This window comes from Tursiops truncatus, chromosome X (genome assembly GCF_011762595.2).
Source record: "Tursiops truncatus isolate mTurTru1 chromosome X, mTurTru1.mat.Y, whole genome shotgun sequence".
Lineage (NCBI taxonomy): Eukaryota > Metazoa > Chordata > Mammalia > Artiodactyla > Delphinidae > Tursiops > Tursiops truncatus.
This window is the reverse complement of record NC_047055.1, coordinates 89,594,567-89,610,457: the sequence shown is the minus strand read 5'-3', so window position 1 is coordinate 89,610,457 and position 15,891 is coordinate 89,594,567. Positions and strand designations below refer to the sequence as shown.

At 39.2% G+C, this 15,891-nt stretch overlaps 1 pseudogene; it reads left to right on the top strand.

Annotated features, from left to right (window-relative positions):
- Positions 1-203: 203 nt before the first annotated feature.
- Positions 204-14,153, top strand: LOC101336300 (glutathione S-transferase Mu 4-like; annotated as a pseudogene).
- The last annotated feature ends 1,738 nt before the right edge of the window (positions 14,154-15,891 follow it).

Sequence of the window (15,891 nt, the reverse complement as noted above, 5' to 3'; positions counted from 1 at the left end):
AAAAATAAAAAAAAATTAAAAAAAATAAAAGTTTGGAGACCATTTTTCTAGACTTGCATAATCCAAAGTGTACTGTAACTTGCACTCTTTGCACAGAATGTTAACTGATATTATGAATAAATATAAATAATATGAAGGTTCTCATAGACTTACAAGGATAGGAAATGCTGCATTAAGCAGAACTGAACATGTTTCTTTGCTACATGACCTCTTGGAGCCTTTATGGTGCCAGTATGTATGATGACTCTCCAAGATGGACACAGTGTGCAGTATTCTCCAAGCTCTGGTTCTGGGAAGAGGTTTGTTAGCCTTATTTTGTGATCAGTCTGTGTGCTTCCTAGTACCCAGACTTATGGTAAAAATAGTACATTTGGCTTTTTGTGTGTTTGTAATGTCTTGCTAGCATCAAGTTACCAGTATGTTTTTCTTCATCCTAAGTAAGAGTAGTATCACTTTATTTTCCCAAAAGAAGTGAAATTGTATTGGGCAATTAATCAAATTCTGACCAGATTGGAAGTATGAATTACTTTTATTAATCTATAATACATCTAAAATAATATCAAAATATTCACTACTTTATTTGAAGGTCTAACCAAATAGTGAGATAATATTCTCTCTCTCTCTCTCTCTCTCTCTTCCCCCCCCCCTTGCTCCATATATATATATATATATATATATATATATATATATATGGATTCTGATGCAGGCTAAAGTTTGAGAAGCTTTGTGCTACTATAATGCATTTAAAATTTTTTGGATTGCAACCTACAGTAATAAATGCATTTAATTTATTCTTATTTATTTTTATTTATTTATTTATTTTGGCTGCGTTGGGTCTTCATTGCTGTGCGCAGGTTTTCTCTAGTTGCAGCGAGCGGGGGCTACTCTTCATTGCGGTGCGCAGGCTTCTCATTGCAGTGGCTTCTCTTGTTGCGGAGCACAGGCTCTAGGCGCGTGGGCTTTAGTAGTTGTGGCTCACGGGCTTAGCTGCTCCGCGGCATGTGTGATCTTCCCGGACCAGGGATTGAACCCATATCCCCTGCATCGGCAGGCAGATTCTTAACCATTGCGCCACCAGGGAAGCCGAATAAATGCAATTTAAATGGTATCCCAGTACACATCTATATTACATTCTCTCTATTTATACAACTGAAACCAAATTTCCATGAAACAATAGTAGCCCTGAATGTGCACCATGATGTTTTCTAGTCTTTACCATCTCATTCCATTTCATTAAAAAAAATATGAATCATGACCCTTAAAATGAATGAATTTTATAATCAATTAATGGATTATGACCTACAGTATGAAAAACACTGATCTCATGTCCTGTCCTGTGCTGTAGAGGCTGGATTATTGAAATCTATGTTCCACAGACTCCCTTGCAACTGGATTCTGCATGTATATAACTCATGTAAGATGGAAGGCAGAGTTTTTTTGAAGCAGCATCAACAGAGCTCCCAATGTCAAGTAACTAACTCCATGGGTATTGAAGGGCAGGGTGTGGGGTTTCAGTTTACCTGTTGTGGATCATAGCAGGTATGGTGTGGTTCTGCAGTAGCGCTGGTAATAATGGTGTCCTGATTACAGCAGCTTTTTTTTTTTTAACAGCAGCTTTTTGATTATGGCAGTGGCTATAAGTTTCTGGAGCTAGAAGTTTCCTGATGTAGAGGAAATAGCAGATTTGAATTTTAACTAGATCAGTGCTACTCAAAGTGTGGTCCACGTATCAATGTTAGTCCAAGTTTGTTACTTGTCTGCAGTAAGTACAGAAATTGACATTAAGTATTTTTAAAGTTTTATTGCAATTTGACATTGCTGCCACATTCAAATGAGTGATCAGTTGACTTTGACAAAGTATGGGTCTGTCATCTATTGGAAAAAATTATCACGCTAATCTTTCACCATAGGTGATTTAAGAAGCACTGAGCTACATTATTCTGGAGGTTATATGGACATTGAAATGAAGGTAAAGAAATAGGGAGATTTCCAGTTAGGATGACACAGTGATTTCATGTTGTATATACCCTTCTGGTCCAAACATATAGCAGAGAGAGATAAAATGTAAAAATAGAAAACCAAAAAAGATACAGCCAGCTCTAAAAACAAGAAAATGGAACAGAAAGCAAAGCAGTAGTACTGGACTTGCTGAGTTCCAGGTTGAGAAGCAGAAAAAAGCATCTAGGATTTTGGTGACTGTGAAGTATAAATTTCTTCGTTGATGATATGTTGGTAGTAAGTTCAGTGTTGTCTACAAATCTCTTTCTTTCAACTGATCTTAAAAGATTGCTATTTTCTCTCAGATCCCCATTGCCCTCCTTATCTTTTGGATAAGGAGTATGAAGTCAGTCTATATTTAATCTGCCAGTTTTTTTCCCAGATAGCTTTTAAGATATTCTCTTGGTCTTTGGAATACTGCAGTTTCACTATGATATGTCTGAGTGTGTTTTGGGGATTTATTTTTACTTATCCAGCTTGATATTTAGTATGATTCTCAATGTCATTATCTTTTCAAATATTATCTTTCATGCTCTGTGTTCTCTTCTTTTGGAACTTCTATTAGAGATATGGTGAACATTCTTATTCTATTCTCTAAGTCTCTTAATTGTGCTTTTACATCTTTTATTTCCTTTTCAGTTGTACTCCATTTACGTAATTTTTTTCATACTATTTTTCTAGTTCAGCACTACTGTCTTCAGCTAGGTATAGTGTGTTGTTTAACATATCCATTGAGTTGGTAATTTCACAAACTATATTTTTTTATTTCTGAAAATTTCATTTTGCTGGTTTTCAAATCTTTCTGTTTGTTTAGTTGGTAACAGTATTTCCCTCCATGATTTTTAATTTCTTATTTTTTTTAGCCAATTTAATGTGCTTAGGAAGTATATGTATAATTCCATTATATGAAGTTCAAAAGAATAGTACTCTTCATGTTTTTTTTATGCTGATTCTTATTCATGGTGGCCTGTTTTCTTGTATTGGTTGTAATTTTTTATTACGAGCTCATGCTTTGTGGAAGGGGAGAAAATATTTATGCATGGAAATCCTTTGTGACCCATTTTGAGAATGAGTCCCTTCACAGAAATCTTACATTTTCTCTTCTAGGCCTCTTGAAGTGTAATCAAACTGAGACTACTTTTCCAATTTTATACTGATTTCTAAGGAGTTTCCTGGATCACTCAATGTGTTAGGATAAGACAGAATATCTTTATTTATTTTTTGTTTATTATTTTTTTGAGTCCCTGTTTTCAATTCTTTTTTAAAAATTGAGTTATGGTAGATGTACAATATTATATGTTACAGGTGTACAATACAGTGATTCACAATTTTTAAAAGTTATACTCCATTTATAGTTATTATACTGGCTATATTCCTTGTGTTATACAATATATCTAGAGAATATCTTATTCATAAGTATGGTATATCACTCAATGGGATCTGATTCTCCAGATTTCCAATGTGTGAGTGTGTAGGGTTTCCCATAGCACCAAACAATTCTCCAGACACCAGCTGGGGGTCCTATGATTCAACTCAGTTCTGACACTTATCTACCCGGAGATAGCATCAGATTCCATAGGTTAAGGGTTCAGCCCCACAAGACTGTCCCCCCACAACACACTTCAGATACCAATTGCAAGCCCAGGTTGTCACTTGTACTTCTGACCAACTGACTATAAATCAGAGGTTCCCACGACCCCCTCCTTGGGTTTTATTAATTTGCTAGAGTGGCTCACTGTCCTCTGGTTCCTTCTTCCCTTCCTTCCTTCCTTTCTTCCTTCCTTCCCTATAACTTTTTATTTTGATATAATTTCTAACTTAAAGAAAAATTGCAAGGATGAAGTTTCAGCCTAGCTTCACTGAGGTCATCCCCTGAGTCTACAGAAAGCTAAACCAAGGCCATGAACTAGGGTTACTGGAACATTCACAGGCTGGCTCATACCATCTGCCTGCTTCTGGAATACAAAGACTTAAACTATGAGGGAAAGAAGTACATGGCGGGGGATGCTCCTGACCATGACAGAAGCCAGTGACTGAATGAGAAATTGAAGCCAGGCCTGGACTTTCCCAATCTGCCCTATTTAATTGATGATGTTTTTGAGATCACCCAGAGCAATGTCATCTTTTGCTACATTGCTTACAAGTACAACCTATGAGGGGAGACAGAAGAGAAGATTCATGTGGACATTTTTGAGAACTAGGTTATAGACACCTCCAATTAGCTGGTCAGTGTCTGCTACAGCCCTGACTTTGAGAAACTGAAGCCTAAGTACTTGGAGGATCTCTGTGAAAAGATGAAGCTCTTCTCACTTTCTGGGGAAGAGTCCATGGTTTGCAGGAGACAAGATCACCTCTCTGGATTTTCTTGCTTTTGACAGTCTTGACCTGCACCATATATTTGAGCCCTAGTGCCTGGATGCATTTCCAAACATGAAAGATTTCATTGCCCACTTAGAAGGCCTGAAGACGATTTCTGCCTACATACAGTTCAGCTGCCTTTGCCCAGGCCCTGTGTACATAAAGATTGCTGTGTTGAGCAAAAAGTAGAGTCCTGTAAGATCAGAAGATAGGAGCTGTCCCTACTTCACTGGGGCCCTGAAGAAAAGCTGGACCTCCCTGTACCCCCAGAATCAACCTTCTTGTTCTTTTCTCCTTCTTTTCTTTCCCCTCCCTCATCCCTCGGGCCTTATTAGACCCCTTCCCCTCAGCTAATCCCTGTTCATCTTGGCCCTGTAAAGGTTTACTGTACCTTACTTTTCTTTAGCAATTCCACCCCTCCCCAATCTTATCCTTCCTGCATAAGCCAACCAGACCATCTTTCCCTTCAGTGGTTGCCTCTGCTTTGAGGTACCTGATTGGACCCTTCTCCAGTAGAGCTCAGCTCTGAGCTCCCCAACACTGCTCTGAAGACCAGTATTGGCCTGATGTGGAGACCCTGCTCCCCCAGCATGGTCCCTGCCCCAGCCCTGCCTGATCCCCAGTAAAGCCTTCTCTCTCTCTCTCTCTCTCTCTCACACACACACACACACACACACACACACACACACACATACACACACACACAGAGTTTATGAAGTAATGTACAAGGGAAGAAAATCCTAGACCTATCTCATGAAGCAAATGTTACCATATCAAACCCAACAGCACTAAAACTAAATAAAAAAATAAAAGCATCTCAACTATACTAATCATATTTTTTATTTTCTGTATTTTATATGAGGCTTTGACATCTCCGGGCCTTGCTAATCCTGAAGAGACTACCCCTTTCAGAGCTAGTTAATTCCTAGAGATATTAAACAACTTGCCTGCCAGGATGTCTTTGATATGCAAACCAACCAATCCATAGTCCATGCTCCCAACTACCTCCTTTATTGAACTCTCACACACCAAGCCAATATTCTCCCTGCCCTAAGTCACTCCAGGGGCAGGTACAGGACAACTGAGGACCACCCTCATAGCCCAGAGCTCACTGAAATTATTCAAACTAACAAATCCTAAAATGCTTAACTTCTCTTGCCTTTTTCTTCCCACCAAAACAACAATGAAGACTTGTGCTCATATGTTTCCCTTGCTCCTTCTGCCTCCTAACCAACCCTAGTACTTCCCCATGTGGCCCTGCGTGGTGTGACATGTCCTCTTCTCTTGGAAACTGTGAGTAATGAACTCTTATTTCAAAGGCAGTTGTCTCCATATCTGTCACTTTACCATACATGATTAAAACAAATCCCAGGAAGATTTCAAGGCATCAACCAACTAGAGTTTATCCCAGAAATAAAATGGTAATTGATTATCAGAAAATCTATTAAAGTGATATACCACACTAAAAAAAACACAGTCCTATAATCATATCACTTGAGCAGAAAAAGCACTTGATAAAATTCAATCAAATGTATCCATCCAAAACCTAGGGCAAACATATATTTAATTGTGACACTTTTGACATATTCCCATAAAGTCAGGATTTCAATAAACATTAATAAATGCTTCAGTCCTACATTATACTGAAGTTATTAGCCAATGCAAAAAGTCAAGAAAAACAAAGTGTATCCAAACTGGATTAGGAAGAGACAAGCTGTCTTTATTTGCAGACTGTGTGATAGTCCACATAGAAAATTCAGGAAAATTCAAGAGAACCTACACATAAATTATTAAAACAAGTAAGAGTTTTGCTGGATAAAATATCAACCTATAAATCCAATTGAAGTCCTCAGGGTGCCTTCAAATTGTAGTTTATAACACATAATACCTAGTGAAAAGAAAATTTCAGAAATATTCATGTGGTGTGGTCTCACATATAAAGTTTAAAATCTGAAAAATAATACTATATGTGTTCTAGGGATGCATACAAATGTAATTATTTAAGTAAAGCTTGCATGATAATGACGAATTCTAAATTCATGATACTGACTGTCTCTGGGGAGAAAAGGGAGAAAATGAGATTAGGGGTGGTAACCCATGGAACTTCACCTATATCTATTATTATTTTCCTTTAAAAATCAGTTACAAATATTATAACAAATTAAGATTTGATAAAGCAGGGTGGTGGATGCATGGATATATCTTATATTTATTGCTATAGTTTTCTGTACAAAACATTTTACAATAAAACCAAAGGAATTAGGGAGATAAGTTAGAAAGCTGTTTGGTAATCTAGATGAAAGTTGATAGGAATACAGTCCAAGACAGTATTCTAGAAAGGAAGAAAGAGAAAGAAATATTTGGGCTAGACAGGGAGATGGGACCGTGGAGGAAGAGTGCATAATATCTCACAGGTTTCTAGCTTGGATGACTGGTGTGGATGGCATTGCAACCACTAAGATATGACAGGAGTGTATTTTCTGCCATGTTTTGTTTGAAATATCCGTGGGACTTCCTGGCGAGAGTATGAGACTAAAAGTTGAATGCATGATTCTGAAAGTCGGGAGAAAGTACAGACAGGCAATATGGGTATGGGAGTCAACAGCATTATAGAAGGTGGTGAAAACTATGCGAGTAGGTGAGACCATCCAGGTGATGATAGCAGAGTGAGAAAAGGAGCAGGAGGAGGATAAAGTCCTAAGAAATATTAATATTTAAGGAATTGGAAGAGTAGGGGAAGTTCAGAGAATGGTTGGCGAGACACAGAGGAGAACCATGAAATTGTTGTGTCACAGAGGTGCATGGAGTCGAAAATTTCAAGAAGGTAATGTTTGGTGGTTTTACATATAGCAGAGAAGTTCAGCAAGAAAAGGATTAAAAAAATTGCCTATTACATTTAGCAAATAAGAGGTTACTTGTGACTTTAGCAAGCATAGTTTCAGGGAATTGGGAGCTGGGGGAAGAAGTCAGGTTTAAATGGGTTGAGGATATAGTGGAAGATGAATATAGTAGTATAGATTGCTCGTTTAAGAACATCACCACTACTAGCTTTAACAATATAATCACCATAACTATCGCCACTACCAATAACGATAATTATTTCCCTCATTACCAGTACAATCACTGTCCTTTCCATTGGCTTTTTTGTAATTCCTTTTCCCTTCCTTCAGCTTCTCTCTTTTTATGCACATCTACTACATTTGTTTGGCTCTGTATATAGGATAGGTTCTTGATCTTGAAGGGTTTACTCTGTAGTAGAAAAGACAGGCATGCAAACATGCAACTTTAATACATGCACTCTGTGGTAGTCATTCATATTATTCTCCGGGCATTTCCTGCTTTCCTCACTCTGGGAACACAGTAGGATTATACATCCTTGTTCCCTGTAGCTGAGTGGGGCCACGTGTTTAATTCTGGACAATGAGTTGCAAGTTAAAGGGACATATGCTACTTGTAACCTGGGCATTTAAATTTAATTGCTGGTGTGAAACCCTCTAGAACCAAACTACAGTAGAGTGGCTAAGTACAGCCTGTAGGCCAAATCCAGCAGGAAGCATGTTTTACAAATAAAGTTTTATTGGAACACAAATGTGCCCATTTATTGTCTATGGCTTCTTTTTGCTCTAATGGCAGAGTAGTTGTGACAAAGACTGCATGGCCCTCAAAGCCTAAAATTATTTACTATACAGAAAAAGTTTGCTGACACTTTCTCTAAAACAACCTAGCTTACCCTGATGCTCCATACTAAGGCAGTGTAGTGATAAAAATTTCTCTGATGTAAAGTGTGGTGTATTTGAATGAACACAGGCTCAGAAGCTAGATGGGGTCTCTGAGTCTACACAGTTAGCCCTGGGTGCTATGGAACCCTCTACTCAGGCCTTTGTGCAGCTCAAATCACTGTCTGACAGCACCAGCCACAAGGAAGAATGAAAGCAAATGGAAACAATCTCAGACTTGCTTTGTATGGTTCTTAGGGGTTTCTATAGACTGAAAGTTTGTGTCCACTTCAAATTCATATATTGAAATCCTAACCCCCAATGTAATGGTATTAGGAGATGGAGCCTTTTGTAGGTTATTTGGTCATGAGGGCAGCACCCTCATGAGTGGGATTAGTGCCCTTACAAAAGAGACTCCACAGAGCTCCCTTATCCCTTCCACAATGTGAGAACACAGGGAGAAGGTACCATCTATGAACCAGGAAGTGGGCTCTCACCAGACACAGAATCTGCCTGCACCTTGATCTTGGACTTCCCAGCCTCCAGAACTATGAGAAACAAATGTGTGTTGTTCATAAGCCACTCTATCTATGGTGTTCTGTTATAGTAGTCTGAACATATTAAGACAGGAGTAAAGGGAATATTGATGAGTGAATGTTCAGTATGGTCAAGCACTCTCTAAAAGTCAGAGCTGTCTAAAATCAGAATGAGTTGCCTTGCAAGAATGAAGGGTGCAAGTGACCCTGGGGTATGGAGCATAAGCTCCTTTTTGCCCCAAGTATACAAGAAGAAGCCAACTTAACTCTTGGAAAAATGATATATTAATTTTCTATAGCTGCATAACAAATTACTAGAAACTTAAAACAACATACATTTATTTGCTCACAGTTCTGTAGGTCAGAAGTCTAGCAGAGCATGACTGGTTCTCTGCTCAGTGTGTCACAAGACTGATATCAAGGTGTTGGTCAAGCTGAATTCTCATCTAGAGGTTTTAGGGAAAGATCCACTCCAAAGTTCATTCTTATTAGAATTCAGTTCCTTGTAGTTGTAGGACTGAGGTCTCCATTTCCTTGTTGGCTGTTAGCCAGTGGTGGCTCTCAGCTTCTAGAGGTTGCACACATTCCTTGTCATGTGTCTCCTTCCATCTTCAAGTCAACAATAGCGCGTTGAATCTTTCTGGTGGTTGAGTATCTGACTTCCTCTCCTGTGACCAGTCGGAGGAAACTATTACAATTTTAAAGGGTTCACATGATTAAGTCAGTCCACCTGAATAATCTCCCTGTCTTAAGGTCAATTGTGCCATATAACATAACCTAATTATGGGTGTAAACTCCATTATATGCACTGCCTGGGGAATATGCAAAGTGTGTACACTGGGGTTGGGGGAACCTGGGGTTGCATCTTAGAATTCTGTCTACTACAGATGAGAAGAGAATTCTAATATTGCATACTTAGCGGGACAAGTTGATGTTCAAAGTACATTCCAATCTTGAGAATCTATGATGCTCTGACTACATCAAAGTTCAGATTGAGAAGAGGGCCTAAGTCACAATTTCTGCCTTCATGCAGTTTTCAATGTGGGAATAAAATTAACACACACAAAACTATTAGCATTGTGCTAAACAAATGGTTAAACTGTGTAAATTAGGAGTCTATAGAAGATAAAGGAGGAGAGAGATTGGAGAGGGTTAAAAACCGTTAGAGTGTTTTCTTGGAGAAGGTGTGACTTGAACTGTTATTTGAAGGAGGATGAAGTAGAAAATAACAAATGTCTTCCTCTTTCTAAACCTCTGGATGGTTTTTATTCATTGTACATTCACATTTCCAGTGTGATACTGAAAAATAGGCTAAGAAGATTTACCCAAAATTTAGAAATAGGCAAAAGTATGACTACATATCTTTGCAAGGTCATACTGGACTATTGGCAATATACTCGTATTGCGTGAAGATCGATTCCCTTGGTCAGTGGTTCTCAAACTTTCATAAGCATCAGAATGCCCTGGAAGGCTTGTTAAAGTACGTAATGCTGTGTCCTAGCCCAGAGTTTCTGATTCAGTAGGTCTTGAGTGGGTATCAAGAAATTGCATGTCTAACAGGATCCCAGGTGATGCTGGTGCTGCTGGTCTGGGGACCACGCTTTGAGAATTATTGCTCTAGAGGAACATACCATTGTTTGACTTACTATTTACCGTTGATTAAGGCAAAGATTCTGTAAAGTTACGGGCTAAATTATAGAAGTTGCCAGTGATTTTTGTCCCATAGAAATACAAATAATTTCTGTCCAATGAAAAATAAAATTCCAATAGTTTTATTCCCCTGTAAGACATTTAGCTGTTTTATGTTTCAGCAATTTAGCAATCTTATTTCAGCATTCTTTCCATCAGTGACTGTATATACTAGTCTCTCAGATCCTTCTTTGAGCTAGCATTAATACATACCCTCATTAACAAGTTAAATAAATCTTCGTGTTAAAATAAACTTTGGACATGCATACTATGTTTGTATGATAGTCATGATTTTTAACTTTTGGAAATGTATACCTTGACAGGGTTGTGTGATCAAATAAGTTTTTGACAAGCCAAGTTAAACAAATTTACACAGGATTCTTAACAATGCACCTCTCCCAGACTTTAATTTGCTATTTAAAAAGTAGATGATGCAGCATTTCACAAACTTATTTGACACTGGACACTTTTTCCTCAAAGTGCCTTTAGAAAACATTGCCCTACACAGTTATTATCAGTGACATCACAGCCATTTCCACAATTTCTAAAAGAAATATGTTACCTAACTGCACATATTGAATCTCATCTCAGTGGGAGAGCATATTTTTAAAGTCAAGGAAGAGAACTTTTGTGTCATTTGGCACTGGAGGCCTCCTCCACCAGATTCAGGGTGGAGAAACTTTTGTCCCCTTTTTATCTCTTAATACCAAGCAGGACTCCAAAGTTCCCCTCAGAGTTCCTGTGAGATGACAGAGAAAAGTTCAATGCATTTTTTTCTTCCCAGATCCAAATCTCCCATTGCCAAAAACCTTTCTTTTCAGCCCAAAAAAATGTTTGTAGATTTCTCCTTTTTCAGTGATGTCTAGGATAACTATGCCACAGAGTTGGAGAACACTCCACCAGTGGTTTGAGAGCAAAGGTAGTTACCATGTCAGGAATTCAGGGTTCTGTTTCTGTAGCCCCACATCAGTAGAGGCCTGGATTGAGCCCAAACCATGTTCCAACTATGGTTTCTCATTCTGGAAAGATCTGTTGTAATTTGGGACCTTTTTTTCCCCCAGAAAGGCTCTCACTTTCTCTCTCCACAGCCAACTGACTCCCTTGAGTGCTAAACTAAAGTTGGAGAATTTGAGGATTGTAAAGATTGACAGTTTGCGGTTTGCTTCAATTTAGAAGCAAATCTTGTAGGGGATCATGTCTCTAAATTTATGAAGTAGAGAAACTACTTTCCTTATGAGTGAGCAAGGACTTGGAAGACTGTTCCTATGGTCAATCGTGTGTTGGTCTAAAGTGAGTAAACCACATACGTTTATGTTTGAAGTTCCTGGAAGCATTTACACCAATTGGATTGTGATATGGTCCTTCCGACCTATAAATTTGGTCACCTGTTTTTTTTAATTAATCTATTTATTTATTTAATTTTGGCTGCATTGGGTCTTCGTTGCTGCACGCGCCTTTCTCTAGTTGTGGCGCATGGGGGCTACTCTTCATTGCAGTGAGTGGACTTCTCACTGTGGTGGCTTCTCCTGTTGTGGAGCACAGGCTCTGGGCACGTGGGCTTCAGTAGCTGTGGTACGTGGGCTCAGTAGTTGTGGCTCGCAGGCTCTAGAGTGCAGGCTCAGTAGTTGTGGCACATGGGCTTAGTTGCTCCGCAGCATGTGGGATCCTCCCAGACCAGGGCTCGAACCCGTGTCCCCTGCGTTGGCAGGCAGATTCTTAACCACTGCGCCACCAGGGAAGTCCCTGGTCACCTGTTTTTTAACCTGCTGGAATGTATTCTCTCAGGCAACTTTTCCCCATGTTCCATTGATATGGAACACCCACTGAGGTTGGTAACCTCATTCTTGGTGGGCTCCACGAGAGATGTATGGATATCCTTAGCATCCATATGTCCACTCTCACACTACCCCCACTAGTCCCTTCTATATTGTGCAGATTGGAACAGGCCCTGACTCTACGGAACCACCTAAGGCCGGAGGCAAAATTTCCCTCAGGTGAGTCTCCAAGTTCTAAAACTGAACCCTGGCTTTAACTACCATCAAGGCCATCATGTGCCCACAGTGATTCAGGTCAGCTCCCTGTGAGCAAACCTTTCTATATTTGGTCAATTTTGTCTGCTCCTCTCTTGTAGTTTACAGTGGAGTGCACAAGCAAAGCACTTTTCATACTATGTCACAGGATTTGCTCTTTGCCTTGGAGAAATGTTCCTACAATTCATTCTATTTGCATGTGCAATGGTCACCATCTTGCGTCTCCTTTTATTTAAACTTTTAATTTTGAGATAGTTGTAGATTTACATGCAGTTGCAGGAAACAAGTCAGAAAAAAATTGTGTACCCTTTACCTAGTTTCTCCCAATGGAAGTATCTTGAAAACTGTAGTAAAATAGCAAAGCCAGGATACTGACATTGAAACAGTCCAGGAACAGAACATTTTCATCACCACAGGAGTCCGTCCTGTTGTCCATTTATAGTTATATCCACCACCTTACCTCTCTTCACCTGACCCCCTGGCAACCACTAATTTGTTCTCCATTTCTAAAATTTTACCTCTTCAAAATGTTAGGTAGCTAGAAGAATACAGCATGTAACCATTTGGAATTGGCTTTTTTTTTTCCACTTAGCATAATTCTCTAGAGGTTCATCAAAGTTGTTATGTTTATCAATAGTCTGTTTCTTTTTATTGCTGAGTAGTATTCAATGATATGAATATATTACCACTTGGTTAACCATTTACCTGTTGAAGGACATTTGGGTTATCTTCCAGTTTTGGACTATCACATTTGTGTAAGGTTTTTGTGTGAATTTTAAGTTTTCATGTTATGAGTGCAATTACTGGTTCATATGGTAATTTCATGTTTAGTTTGTTTAAGAGACTGCCAGATCAACTTACGAATGACTGTACCATTCTACATTCCTACCAACAATGTATGAGTGATCCAGTTTTCCCATATGCTTGTCAGCATTTTGGTGTTATCAATATTTTTATTTTATTATTTTTAAAATTTATTTATTTATTTATTTTTGGCTGCATTGGGTCTTCGTTGCTGCGCGCGGGCTTTCTCTAGTTGTGGCAAGCAGGGGTTACTCTTCATTGCGGTGCGCAAGCTTCTCATTGCAGTGGCTTCTCTTGTTGCGGAGCACGGGCTCTAGGCACGCAGGCTTCAGTAGTTGTGGCACATGGGCTTAGCTGTTCCGCGGCACGTGGGGATCTTCCCAGACCAGGGCTGAAACCCGTGTCCCCTGCATTGGCAGGCGGATTCTTAACCACTGTGCCACCAGAGAAACCCAATATTTTTTACTTTAGCTCTTCTGATAAGTATGTAGTGATATCTCATTGTCGTTTAAATTTGCATTTCTCTAATGGCTAATGATATTGAATATCCTTTCATGTGTTTATTTTTATCTAGGTATCTTTTTTGGCGAAATGCTTGTTTATGTCTTTTGCCCATTTTCTAATTGGATTGATTATTTCTTTACTGTTGCATTTGAGAGTTCCTTATTTATTCTGGATACAAGTCCTTTGTCAGATATATGTTTTGAAAATATTTGAATATATTCTATTGATCTGCCCTCAAGTTCACTGATTCTACAATATCTTCTCTCATCTCTACTGTACCATTGAGCCCATCCAGTGAGTTTTTATTTCTCATGATTTTCACTTCTTAATTTCCATTTAGTTTTTTATAACTTCTGTTTCTTTGCTGAGATTTTTAAAAATCATTTTTCACTTGTTTCAATATAATTTGTAATTGTTTACTGAATCTTTCTCAGATAATTTCAACACCTGACTCATCTCAGCATTGACATCAATTAAATGTTTTTTTTCCTTCAGGTTGTGATTTTCTTCGTTCCTGATGAGGAGGGATTTTCGATTGTACATTGGAAATTTTGGCTATTACACTAGGAGACTAAAAAGTTAGTCCCCACTAACTTTTTAATTTTAACAGGCATTCACTTTATTGAGATTTAGCATGCAGGTCCTGCCCTAATTTGGGGACTGTGGTTCCAATGACAATATAATTTTCAGAGCCTTTGTGGTCCTATTTTTGTCCACTTGGCTTATATCATGCCACTGGGGCTCTCATTGATCCTTGCCAGTGTTGTTTGAGGGAGCTGAAGAAGTTTGCTCCGGCTTGGCTGTCTGGATCTTGTAGGTGGGGGAAGGGAGTCTCCCTTCTTCAGGGTTGAAGGGTGTTTCCTGGTGCTTGTTTTAGCAGGTTCCTCCTGTCTGGGGGGGATGACGAGTGCCTCCCTAGTTGGGTGCTTGTCGCGAGGGTTCCTCTGAGTGTCTGTGAGTGGGGGCAGGGAGAGTCTTAGGCCTGCAAGGACAAATAGGCTTCCTGGGCTGGGTGCATCCTGTCGCAGTTTCTCCATCCTGCCTGTGGAAGATGGAGAGCACATCCCAGGCTACATACACAATTACTGTGGCATGATCCACTTGTTAATCTCCCCTCTTCGACCAGTCTGCACACAGACACACATGCACACATACACAGTGTCTCTGGGTGTAGGAGGGGAGCCTCAGGTCCAATGGGGAAGCAAAATGCTTTCCCAGCTGGCACTCATGCTGTTGACCCCCTTTGCCAGAGCCCTATAGTTGTGTGGTGTCTCTAGGTGGGGGAGGTGAGTCTCCAACAGGGTAAGGATAGAGAGTGCTTACCCTAGTAATTTATTGTCAGTAGGGTTTCCAATTGATTCCCCTTGCTGGTTCTGCCAGGTGCACATAATAATGTCAGTGGGACTCCTGTTCCATCTGGGGGAGGAGTGAGCCTATCTGGGCTGACTTTTCTCTTAATAGGTTAGGGGTTAAGATATGCCAGGTCTGGGTGGCCTTCCTGGCCTTCTTCTGTTGGGTGGTGGTTCAAAAGATGCCCTGCCACTGTTGTGTTTCTCCAGTCTTGTGGTCCATCTTCCACCTTTCGGAGTTTTTCTTTGATTGTCTCTTGAGTTGTTTTTAGGGGTCATAGTCATGTTTAGCAGGGAGCAGAGAGAGATATGTCTACATCATCTTGTCTGGATATCTCACCTTTCTTTTTTATATATAATCTCTATTTTAGCATTCCTAGTAATTTTACAAGTCTCTTCACTATCACTTTTGACTTTATCACTGTTTTTGCACTTATCAGATATTAAAGAATTAATATTTGTAAAGCATCTTAGAACCAAGTACAAAGTCAGGAAATATGCATCCATCTAACAAACACTGTGAGAATAGACACCAAAACATTGGCACATAAGCACTAAAAATATAGTAATCATGCTTTTTCTATAGAGCAGGACTTTCTTTGTTCTTATGTAAGCTTGTAAGTAAAGAGGACTTACGTGTTTGAAATCATAGTGATCATTTATTGAGTTCTTACTGTCCCTGGGTAGTATGCTAAGGTCTTTAGTATATTAACTCACTAACTCTTGACAATAACCATATATGATAGTGTAATGGTTGAATAGTGTCCTGCCAAATTGACAGCCCAAGTCCTAACCCCCTATACTGGTGAATATGACATTATTTGGAAAAAGGACCTTTGCAGATGAAATTAAATTAAGGATCCCAAAATGAAATCATCCTGGATTAGGGTGGGCTGTAAATTCAATG